We start from the raw sequence: 11278 nt of genomic DNA on the forward strand, positions 1-11278 counted from the left end.
GAACTCCCCCTGCCCGTGAAACCCCCACACGCCCTCGACCGCACGGTAGTACCGCACGTCATCGCGGTACTACCGTCCCGGGCGGAAGTACCGCACCGTGACTATAGTACCGCTCCCCCAGGCGGCAGTAAAAAATTACTGCCGCGCTGGGTGCGGTAGTACTGTGCGCTCCTCACGCGGTAGTACCGTACGTCATTGCGGTAGTACCGCCCCGGGCGGAAGTACCGCACCGAGGCCGTAGTACCGCTCTTCCAGGCAGCAGTAAAAAATTACTGCCGCGCTGGGTGCGGAAGTATCGTGTGCTCCTTACGCGGTAGTACCGCACGTCATTGCGGTAGTATCGCCCGGGCGGAAGTACCGCACCGAGGCCATAGTACCGCTCTTCCAGGCGGCAGTAAAAAATTACTGCCGCGCTGGGTGCGGAAGTACTGCGCGCCCCCCCTTGCGGTAGTACCGTGGCAGGCCGCGGTAGTACCGTGAGCTCAAGAAAAGATAGTTTCAACCAAAAGAGAGGACACCAAAGCACGGAACCTTCAAGCGAGAGACCACACCAAAGATCTAACACACTGGACACCACAAGCACAAGCTCGGCACGAAGGAAGAGAGGCAAGAGACAACACAGACCAAAAACGAGACACAAACTCTCCAAGGAGAGGGCAGTGGCCGGAGCCACCTATGTTTGAGTCAATTGGTATGGCACCGCGAAGAATTATCCTTGGGCCCATGACCAAAACTCGTCTTTGAAGCACAAGTACCATCAAAAATGGCTAATGTGAAAGAGTTGATCACTTTATGCATAATGGGGGAGGGAGAGTTCATTGAGAGAACAACACTCCCCCTATGTCCATGCCTACACCTAGATTAGACAACAAGTTGAGTGTGGTGGGGTGTGCAAGGGTTCAAGCAACATTGCTCGAATCAATGATATTTAGCTCATGCCTTAACTCGCAAAATCTTGCTTCATCCAAAGGCTTCGTGAAAATATCTGCAAGATTATCATGGGTGTTGACGTAGTTGAGCTCGATCTCCCCTCGCCTAATGTGATCTCGGATGAAGTGATATCGAATCTCAATATGCTTCGTCTTGAAGTGTTGCACGGGGTTGAGAGAAATCTTGATGGCACTTTCATTATCACACCAAAGAGGCACTTTGTCACAAATGACACCGTAATCCTTTAAAGTTTGCCTCATCCATAAGAGTTGTGCACAACAACTCCCGGCCGCCACATACTCCGCTTCGGTGGACGAGAGAGACACACAACTTTGCTTTTTCGAAGACCAACTTACCAAAGAGCAACCAAGGAATTGGCACCCTCCAGAAGTGGACTTCCTATCCACTTTGTCTCCCGCCCAATCGGAGTCCGAATATCCTACAAGCTTGAAGTTTGCTCCTCTTGGGTACCATAAGCCAAAGTTTGGGGTATGAGCCAAATATCTAAAGATTCGCTTGACCGCCACAAAGTGGCTTTCCTTAGGTGCGGCTTGAACCGTGCACAAATTCCCACACTCAACATGATATCCGGTCTAGATGCACAAAGGTAAAGCAAGGAACCAATCATGGAGCGATATACCTTTTGATCCACTGCTTTACCATTGGGATCGATGTCAAGTTGGCACTTGGTGGGCATTGGAGTGGACGCCGGCTTGACATCACTTAGCTTGAATCTCTTGAGCATGTCTTGAGTGTATTTGGCTTGGTTGATGAAGGTTCCTTCTCTTCTTTGCTTTACTTCGAAACCGAGAAAGAACTTCAACTCTCCCATGGAAGACATCTTGAACTTTGAGGTCATGAGTGCGGCAAATTCCTCATTGAAAGCTTTGGTAAGAGAACTAAAGATAATGTCATCAACATATAGTTGGCATACAAACAACTCCCCTTTGACCTTCTTAGTAAAAAGAGTGGGGTCGATTAGCCCAACTTCAAACCCACGATCTTGTAACAACTCGGTAAGGTGGTCATACCACGCACGTGGAGCTTGTTTAAGGCCATAGAGTGCCTTATCGAGTTGATACACATGATCGGGAAAGTAGGGATCCTCGAACCCGGGGGGTTGCTTAACATAAACCAACTCATTAATAGGACCATTAAGAAAATCACTCTTCACATCCATTTGTTGCAACTTAAAGTTGTGATGAGAAGCATAAGAAATCAACAAACGAATAGATTCAAGGCGAGCAACGGGAGCAAAGGTTTCACCGTAGTCGATACCCTCGACTTGGGAGTAGCCTTGTGCCACCAATCGTGCCTTGTTGCGGATGATGGTCCCATGAGCATCTTGCTTGTTCTTAAATATCCACTTGGTTCCAATGACATTGTGGTTCCCCGTTGGCCTTGGCACTAATCTCCACACGTTGTTGTACTCGAAGTTGTTGAGTTCTTCATGCATGGCATTAAGCCAATCCGGATCTTCGAGTGCTTCATATACCTTTTGGGGTTCAACACAAGAGACAAACGCGTGATGTTCACAATAGTTTGCCAATTGTCTACGAGTGCTTACCCCCTTTTGAATGCTTCCAAGCACATTCTTCATGATATGACTCTTGGTGGAGAGCTTGGATGCAATCTTGGCGGCACAACGCTCCAATTCCTCCTCGGTGGTGAGTTGAGGAGCGGTCACTTGATCATCTTGAGCGCCGTCTTGAGCTTATTCTTGATCTTGAACTTGCTCGGGGGAGATAACTTGACCTTGGGCATCACTTGGTGTGTCAACACCGTCTTGATCATGATCTTGCCCTTGGTCTTGTTCATGAGGTTGAGGGCCTTCACTTTGTTCTTCGGAAGTGTGTGGGCCTTGGGTTGGTGATGGCTCCACTTGAGTGGAGCATTGTCCTTCTCCTTCGGCCACAAGGGGTTCCTCAATGGGTAGGATAAAACCAACACCCATTCTTCTTATGGCTTGAGGAGGAATTTCATCACCTACATCACAAATGCCACTTTGCTCCACTTGGGAGCCGTTATTCTCATCAAACTCCACGTTACACGTCTCCTCAATAAGTCCCATGGATTTATTGAGGACACGGTAAGCATGAGAGTTTGTAGCATAACCAACAAATATGCCCTCATAAGCTCTAGCCTCAAATTTAGACAACCGAACACCTTTCTTGAGAATGAAGCACTTACACCCGAACACCCGAAAATACTTGAGGTTGGGCTTGTTACCGGTGAGAATCTCATATGGAGTCTGTTGGAAATATGCCCTAGAGGCAATAATAAATAGGTTATTATTATATTTCCTTGTTCATGATAATCGTTTATTATCCATGCTAGAATTGTATTGATAGGAAACTCAGATGCATGTGTGGATACATAGACAACACCATGTCCCTAGTAAGCCTCTTGGAGACTAGCTCGTTGATCAATAGATGGTTACGGTTTCCTGACCATGGACATTGGATGTCGTTGATAACGGGATCACATCATTAGGAGAATGATGTGATGGACAAGACCCAATCCTAAGCCTAGCACAAGATCGTGTAGTTCGTTTGCTCAGAGCTTTTCTAATGTCAAGTATCAGTTCCTTAGACCATGAGATTGTGCAACTCCCGGATACCGTAGGAATGCTTTGGGTGTACCAAACGTCACAACGTAACTGGGTGGCTATAAAGGTGCACTACAGGTATCTCCGAAAGTGTCTGTTGGGTTGGCACGAATCGAGACTGGGATTTGTCACTCCGTGTAAACGGAGAGGTATCTCTGGGCCCACTCGGTAGGACATCATCATAATGTGCACAATGTGACCAAGGAGTTGATCACGGGATGATGTGAGTTACGGAACGAGTAAAGAGACTTGCCGGTAACGAGATTGAACAAGGTATAGGGATACCGACGATCGAATCTCGGGCAAGTAACATACCGATGGACAAAGGGAATTGCATACGGGATTGATTGAATCCCCGACATCGTGGTTCATCCGATGAGATCATCGTGGAACATGTGGGAGCCAACATGGGTATCCAGATCCCGCTGTTGGTTATTGACCGGAGAACGTCTCGGTCATGTCTGCATGGTTCCCAAACCCGTAGGGTCTACACGCTTAAGGTTCGATGACGCTAGGGTTATAGGGAAAGCATGTACGTGGTTACCGAATGTTGTTCGGAGTCCCGGATGAGATCCCGGACGTCACAAGGAGTTTAAGAATGGTCCGGAGGTAAAGATTTATATATGGGAAGTCCTGTTTTGGTCACCGGAAAAGTTTCGGGTGATATCGGTAATGTACCGGGACCACCGGGAGGGTCCCGGGGGTCCACCAAGTGGGGCCACCAGCCCCAGAAGGCTGCGTGGGCCAAGTGTGGGAGGGGACCAGCCCCAGGTGGGCTGGTGCGCCCCCCCACCAAGGCCCAAGCGCATGGGAGAGTGGGAGGGGGCAAACCCTAGGTCCAGATGGGCCTTGAGGCCCACCCTAGTGGCGCCCCCCCTCTCCTCCCCTTGGCCGCCCCCCTTGGATGGGATCTAGGGCTGGCCGCCTCCTCTTGGGGTGGGAACCCTAGAGGGGGGCGCAGCCCCCTCCCCCCCTATATATAGTTGAGGTGTGGGCTGCCCAAGACACATGAGAACGTCTCTCTTTCGGCGCAGCCCTACCCCTCTCCCTCCTCCTCCTCTCCCGCGGTGCTTGGCGAAGCCCTGCGGGATTGCCACGCTCCTCCACCACCACCATGCCGTCGTGCTGCTGCTGGACGGAGTCTTCCCCAACCTCTCCCTCTCTCCTTGCTGGATCAAGGCGTGGGAGACGTCACCGGGCTGCACGTGTGTTGAACGCGGAGGCACCGTTCTTCGGTGCCTATATCGGAATCAACCGCGATCTGAATCGCTACGAGTACGACTCCTTCATCCGCGTTCTTGCAACGCTTCCGCATCGCGATCTACAAGGGTATGTAGATGCACTCCCCTTCCCCTCTTTGCTAGATTACTCCATAGATTGATCTTGGTGATGCGTAGAAAATTTTGAATTTCTGCTACGTTCCCCTACAGAGTCTTGTTCAAGCCCTTGCGGAGGTAGAGCCGATTGGATGCATGACACGCGGTGTTGATGGCTTCGGCCCAAAAGTTGTATGGAGACTTGAACTCCGCCATCATGATCCTTGCCGCATCCATCAACGTCCGGTTCTTCCTCTCCGCAACACCGTTTTGTTGAGGGGTGTAAGGTGCGGAATATTGATGCTTGATCCCCTCATCACTAAGAAACTCATCCAAGGTGTAGTTCTTGAACTCGGTGCCGTTGTCACTTCTTATTGTCAAGATCTTTGCATTGTGTTGACGTTGGGCTTCATTTGCAAAGTCAATGACGGTTTGTTGGGTCTCGCTCTTCCTCTTGAAGAAATACACCCAAGTGTATCTTGAATATTCATCCACAATCACCAAGCAATACTTCCTACCCCCAAGACTATCAAAAGATGGAGGCCCAAAGAGATCCAAGTGAAGGAGCTCCAAAGGCCTCTTCGAGTAAATGATAGTCGTGGGAGGGTGAGCCTTCTCATGTAGCTTTCCTTCGATACAAGCACTGCAAGCACGATCTTTAGCAAAACTAACATTCGTTAGTCCACGGACATGGTCCCCCTTGAGAAGACTTTGCAAAGATCTCATATTGACATGGGCTAAACGGCGATGCCAAAGCCATCCCACGTCAACTTTAGCCATTAGGCATGTCGCGGTCTTAGTGGGTCGCTCCGAAAAGTTAATCACATAGAGACCGTTCTCGACATGCCCAACAAAGGCTACTTTAAGAGTCTTGCTCCACAAGAGGGCCACGGTATCAATATCAAAGAAAGTGGCAAAGCCCATGATTGCAAGTTGACGAACGGAAAGTAAATTGTATGCAAGGGACTCAACAAGCATGACCTTCTCGATCGTGAGATCATGAGAAATGACAACTTTGCCGAGTCCCAATACCTTAGAAGACGAGGCATCACCCCACTCGACATTGGTGGGCATAGATGGAATCTTGTGCACGTCCACCACCAAGTCCTTGCTTCCGGTCATATGATTTGTAGCTCCACTATCGAGCAACCATGATCCCCCACCGGAAGCAAACACCTACAAGAGATCAATGCTTGGTTTTAGGTACCCATTTTGTAATGGGTCCTTTGATGTTAGTAACAAGGGTCTTAGGAACCCAAATAGACCATTCAATATACTCATGAGGAGAACCAACAAATTTAGCATAAACATGCCCATCACTAGCATGGCATAACACATAAGAAGGATTAAAGTCGCCGGCTTTGTTGGAAGGGGTGGCATTGCCCTTCTTGACACTGCCACCCTTTGCATTGTTCTTCTTCTCCTTGGAAGCACCCTCTCCCTCCTTCACAAAAGTTTGCTTGAGAGGAGGAGGTCGTTTGGTCTTGTCATTCTTCTTCTTGTTCTTGGGATTGGGTGCGAACCCAATCCCCTCCTTGGCCACAACTTCCTTTTGATTGCTCAAAAGGTCGTTGAGGTTCTTCTCACCTTGTATGCATGACACAAGGCCTTTCTCAAGTTGCTCCTTCAACTTAGCATTCTCCTCAACAAGATGCACATGCTCACAACAAGGGTTAGTAGCATTTGCATTATCAATTAACACCATATGAGGAAAGGTGGCTTTCTCCTTAGTTAGCTTCACTTGGAGTTGATCATGAGACTCCTTGAGGCTAGCATGAACACCCTTCAATACTTTGTGAGCCTTGTCGAGAATGTCAAACTCCTCTTTGAGTCTAGCAAGATCAACCCCAAGCTTTGCCTTCTCGGAGTTTAGCACATGAGACACAACAAGAGCATGATCAAGATCTTTCTTTAACTTAGCATGATCATCGTTGTGTGACTCCTCAAGAGCCAAACGAAGACCACGCTCTTCGTCAAGAGCATTGGAAAGATCCGAAATCTCATCGGCATAGTCACGACTATGCCCCTCCATCTTAGAGATGGTATCTTCGTGAGCCTCGATCATGTCATTGACTTCACCAAGTTGTTCCAAGAGAGCAATGAAGTGCTTCTTGGATTTACCCTTGAGTTTACCCATAAAGGTCTCAAACTCATTCTCCTCCACATTTGTCCCCTCATATTCATCAATGCTATCCGTCGAAGAAGGATGATTAATGATGGTAGTTTTGATGTTGGGGGTTACCTTGTTGGTGGCTTTAGCCATGAGGCACTTGGCGGTGATGTTCTCATTGGGTGAGTTGAAGAGAGACATCCGTGGAGTCTCGCAATGGCAACGGAGGCCATGGCAACCGACCCACCATCTTCATCATCGTCATCATCCTCATTGTACTCTTCTTGTACCACCAATGCCTTGGGAGGAGTCTTCTTGGTGAAGTTGCTCTTGTTGGGGAACGACTTGGCCTTGTCCTTTCGGATGAGCTTGCCACCATTGTCTTCCCTCTTCTCGTAAGGGCACTCCGCAACAAAGTGGCTCACATTGCCACAATTGAAGCAAGTCCTCAATCGTTGCTTGCCCTTTGCGCCACTTGAATTGTTCTTGTTGAAGTTTGGCCTTGAGTTCTTCTTGCTCCAAAATTGCCTTGAAGCAAGAGCCATGTGTTCATGATAGGCATACTTCGTATCTTCGAGGTTGCTCTCCTCTTCTTCTTCTTCATCCTCTTCCTCCATACTCACCTTGGCCTTTAGCGCAAGGTTGGGCTTCTTTACTCTTTGAGAGCGAAGAACCGCATTGTCGGCGGTCTTGTCCAAGATGCTCATAGCAACGAACTCATCCAACACTTCACTTGAGGACAAGGTGTGGAAGTCCAGCCTTTGACGAATGACGGAGGACATGGCTTTGTGGTAGGGCATCATTGCCTTGAGGAATTTGCGCTTGATCCAATTGTCATCCGTGTCCTTACTTCCATGATCTCGGAGAGAGACCGCGAGTTTGGTTACTCTCCGATAAAGCTCACGAGGTTCTTCATCTTCTTTCATTGCAAACTCATCGGCTTCATCTTGCACCACTTCATAGTTGGAGCGTTGAATGCTTGCGCTTCCCCGATAGAGGGAAATCACTTGTTGCCAAGCATCTTTGGCAATGGTGTAGGGCCGGAGATGAGGAAGATCTTCGGGTGGGATTGCTTCTTGGATGATGAAGAGAGCATTCTCATTGAATTGATGGTCCACGACTCTCTAGGAGTGAAGTTGCTTTGGTCATGCGGATAGAAACCTTCTTCAATGATTCTCCAAAGGTTAGTGTTCACATGATTTAAATGACGCTTAAAACGATAGACCCAAGAATCAAATTCTACATTCTTCTCAATCTTAGGGGCCGGGTCGGCATGATTCAAATGAGTGGAAGGAAGCGGTCCACCATAGACAAGTGGAGGTTCCACATGGGCAAAGATGCCGGTGCCATTTTTACCACTAGAAGAAGGAGCTTTCTCGCTAGTAGCTTCCCCCTTGTCGGAGGTAGCATCCGTCACCTTGTTAGCGGGATCACCCACTTTCAATGGTGCGGTGGAAAGTTTAAGCCCTTCTAAGAATTTATTAAACATGCTTTCGACCTCGGTCGTCATGGAGGTTTTCAATGTGTCCAACGCCACATTGAATTCCTCACGAGAGACCGCGGTTCCCCCATCTCCCGTAGACGAGACCGGATTCACACCAGAGTGCTCCTCCACACCGTCTATGACGTCAACCATACTCTTCGGACGGTAAAGTCCTTAATAAAGAGACGAGGCTCTGATACCAATTGAAAGGATCGATATAGTTGACAAGAGGGGGGTGAATAGGCAACTAACAATTTTTAGCTTTTCTTTATCAATTTAAACTTTGCATCAAAGTAGGTTGTCTAGATATGCAACTAGGTGAGCAACCTATATGATGCAACAACAATAAGCATACACGCAAGCAAGAGATAAAGCACAAATAAGCTTGCACAAGTAAAGGCACGAGATAACCAAGAGTGGAGCCGGTGAAGACAAGGATGTGTTACCGAAGTTCCTTCCCTTTGAGAGGAAGTACGTCTCCGTTGGAGCGGTGTGGAGGCACAATGCTACCCAAGAAGCCACTAGGGCCACCGTATTCTCCTCACGCCCTCACACAATGCGAGATGCCGTGAATCCACTATTGGTGCCCTTGGAGGCGGCGACCGAACCTTTACAAACAAGGTTGGGGCAATCTCCACAACTTAATTGGAGGCTCCCAACGATACCACGAAGCTTCACCACAATGGACTATGGCTCCGCGGTGACCTCAACCGTCTAGGGTGCTCAAACACCCAAGAGTAACAAGATCCACAAGGGATTAGTGGGGGGATTCAAATTTCTCTTGGTGGAAGTGTAGATCGGGGCCTTCTCAACCAATCCCTAGAGAATCAACAAGTTTGGTTGGCTAGGGAAGGAGATCGGGCGAAAATGGAGCTTGGAGCAACAATGGAGCTTAGAGGTGAAAGAGGTGGTCAACTAGAGGAGGAAGACACCCCTTATATAGTGGAAGAACAAATCCAACTGTTATCCACCAACTCAGCCTGCGCAGCGCGATACTACCGCACCTGAGGCGCGGTACTACCGCACCTGAGGCGCGGTACTACCGCAGGGGCACGCGGTACTACCGCACCTGAGGCGCGGTACTACCGCAGGGGCACGCCGTACTACCGCAGAGCCCCGCGGTACTACAGCCACACATGCACTAAGGCAGAGGGCGGTAGTACTGCTGGCGCGGTACTACCGCTCCCCCTTGCGGTACTACCGCAAGGCAGGGGCTGTCCAGGGATGGGAAGGCATGGATATAAAAAATTACATCCGTGGCTACTTCCGCAGAGTTGGAGTCGATGCAAAAACCCGACGCCGTAGTACCGTAAGTCAGCCGCGGTACTACCGCGTGAGGCGCGGATGTAAAAAATTACATCCGCCCCTTACTGCCGCGTACTTGCGGAACTAAGCAGGGACCACGGTACTACCGCTTACTAGAAGCGGTACTACCGTGGGACCTTGCGGTACTACCGCACCAGCGGGCGGTACTACCGCAAGGTCCTGCGGTACTACCGCTCTAACGAGCAGTACTACAACACCCCCTAGTTCGGCAAACAAGAGCAATATTTGCATAGACAAGGAAAACATAGGATGCTCCAAAGGCTAGAGGAAAGGAGGTGCAAAGGAAGATGTGTACGTGATGAATCCACCCAACCTTTCCAACGCGGACCCCCTCTTAATAGTACAGCTTCCCTACGACTCAATACCACCGAAAAGAACCGAAGAGAAACGCCGTCTTCTATAGCCTTCGAGGGGAACCCAATCATCTTGTGCCTAGTCAATATATCTGAAATATTCGATGCACATGATTAGTCCGCAAAAGCATTGTCATCAATCACCAAAACCAACTAAGGGATAAAAATGCCCTTACACCTGTACACCTTGGAGCACTGGAAAGGGCCTGATAGCATTCTGGAGAAGGGGGGGCAGGTGGTGTGGCTCGTTCTTCGACAAGGTTTCTAGGGGCCTGGTGCAAGCCTCACGACGGTGTCACAGACCCTCTGATTGCCGAAGCGCTATCTTTGCGCAATGGCGTTACTCTTGCAAAACTAAGAGGATGGAAAAACGCGAGCTTTGGAACCGACATGGCATGTAGGTGGACGGGGTCGGAGAGGCTGCGGGGTAGAGAGCCTACGTGGATGGAAGGATGGTGGCCGGCGTCAACGGCAATTCGAAGCCGGACACCATGATTTTTCCTTCTTGCGTTCATGTCATGTGTTGTATTTTTTATTGTACTCTTTCTTTTTCCTTCTATCAATAAAATGATACACAAGCTTTGCGTATTTGCGGAAAAAAAAGATGGACTGCCCGGAGGTAGTAGACCTCTGGAACACTCGCCACAATTCCCGTTCTGTTGTGGCACGTATCCTTCTGGAAATTGGGGATTTATCTTCTAGTTGTAGTTCTTTTGTTATTCAACATGTTCCTAGATCTTCCAATCTTTCGGCTCACCTTTGCGTTAAGCGAGCTTGTTCGCTGCAAGTGACCGAGGCTTGGACCGATGATGTACCTCCGTTCCTAGTTAGTAGCCTTATGGCTGACTGTGCTAGGTGTGCTTTCGTTGAATAAAGAACCCCAAATTCCAACTAAAAAAACATGCAGCCAGCTATGACCCGCATGTCGTGCCGGCATACACACAGGATAGATCGCATGTAAAAATAAAATGAGCTATTGAATCACTCTCTCCGTTTCAAATTTCAAAATACGTTTTAAATTTGATACAACTTTGGACTAAAATTAGTATAGAATCGGAAGGGACGGAGAGAGTAGCAGTAGAACGGACGCTTCCTCCAGATACAGATACAGGGCAGCCTGCCAAGCTCCAGCGGGTACAGTACGCTCGGCTC

Source organism: Aegilops tauschii, chromosome 6 (genome assembly GCF_002575655.3).
Source record: "Aegilops tauschii subsp. strangulata cultivar AL8/78 chromosome 6, Aet v6.0, whole genome shotgun sequence".
Taxonomy (NCBI): Eukaryota; Viridiplantae; Streptophyta; class Magnoliopsida; order Poales; family Poaceae; genus Aegilops; species Aegilops tauschii.